At 39.8% G+C, this 1,635-nt stretch overlaps 1 pseudogene; it reads left to right on the top strand.

Moving 5' to 3' along the window:
• The first annotated feature begins 362 nt into the window (after positions 1-362).
• LOC101596122 lies at positions 363-1,380 on the top strand (annotated as a pseudogene).
• Positions 1,381-1,635: the final 255 nt, after the last annotated feature.

Here is a 1,635-nt window from a genome sequence, read left to right as displayed (position 1 = left end):
CTCCCTTGGAGAATCTGCTTCTCTTTTCCATATCACATAGATGTAGATACTAAGGAGAGAGCCACACCATCATACCTCAAATTGGCCCCAGCTGAAACTAAGAAAAAATGGCAAAACAAGCAAGGGTGCTGTTTTCCTGGTGAACTGGGTGCCAGCACAAGGGGGAAGGAGATCAACAAGAGAAAAATAAACTCCTGCCAAATCAGAGAGCCAGAGACCCAGAGGCCCTCAACACCTCATCACTGAAGCAGACCAAAAATGAACCCAACATGGCTCAGGGAAATTTTGCAGAAGAGGAGGCGGAAAGAATGTCAGAGCCACATGATGGGTCATGATATGCAAAATAAAACAAAAACAAAAACAAAAACCTTATTATGGTGGATGTAGCTCACAATCAACTTGAACACCTTGCAAAGGAGATTTGAAACTGTACACAGATAACCAACCTTGACTTGCAGCACAATGAATTCCTAGACCTCCCAGATACTATAAGAAACCTGTCCAGTTTCAATTGCCTTGGTCTGAGGTACACTAGATTGTCAGCAGTACCCAGATCATTAGCAAAATGCAGTGTACTTGAATAAGTAAATTTAGAGAACAATAACATTTCTACTTTACCTGAGAATCTTTTATCCAGTCTTATAAAAGTGAATAATTTGATCTCAGCTAGAAATTGCTTCCAGTTATGTCTAGTGGGTGATCCATCTTAGTTTTCTACCATCTATTCCCTCAACATGGAACACAATTGAATCAACAAAATACCATTTTGAATTTTCTCAAGAGCAAAAGTATTAAGTAAGTTCAATATGAAGGACAATCAGTTAAATCACTTCCTTCAGATTTTGGAACTTGGACCAGTATGGTAGAATTGAATTTAGCCACAAATCATCTCACAAAGATCCCAGAGGATGTATCTGGTCTTGTTTCTATTGAGGTTCGAATATTATCAATCTTCTAAAGAAGCTTCCCCACGGTCTTGGAAACCTGAAGAAATTATGTGAGTTGGATATAGAAGAGAACAAATTAGAATTCTAGCCAAATGAAATTGTTTATCTTCAGGATTTATAGAAATTATTTTTGACAAACAACCAGTTCACCACTCTTCCCAGAGGCATTGGTCACCTTACCAATCTCACACATCAAAGACTTGGAGAGAACCTACTTACTCATCTGCCTGAGGAAATTTGTATGCTGGAAAACCTAGAAGAACTGTATTTGAATGACAAATTCAACCTGCACAGCCTTCTCTTGGAGCTGGCTCTCTGCAGCAAGCTTTCAATCATGAGTATTGAGAACTGTCCACTTAGTTATCTTCCACCTCAAATTGTTGCTGGAGGGCCTTCCTTCATCATTCAGTTCTTATATCATGCCATGGTCTGATACAAATCTACTGGTCCCACACACTGCTCAAAAATAGACTGCCATTGGGCACGGTGATATATGCCTTTAATCCCAGCCCTCAGGAGGCAGAGGTAGGAGGATCGCCATGAGTTCAAGGCCACCCTGAGACTGCATAATGAATTTCAGGTCAGCCTGGGCTAGAGTGTGACCTTACCTCGAAAAAAAAAAAAAAAACAAACCTGCCATTAATGTGTCCTATCTATATCTGTATCTCTGTATAGATATTGATATATG

Source organism: Jaculus jaculus, chromosome 12, assembly GCF_020740685.1.
Source record: "Jaculus jaculus isolate mJacJac1 chromosome 12, mJacJac1.mat.Y.cur, whole genome shotgun sequence".
NCBI lineage: Eukaryota > Metazoa > Chordata > Mammalia > Rodentia > Dipodidae > Jaculus > Jaculus jaculus.
Note: the sequence above shows the minus strand (reverse complement) of the source record. Positions and strands in the feature narration are given on the sequence as shown.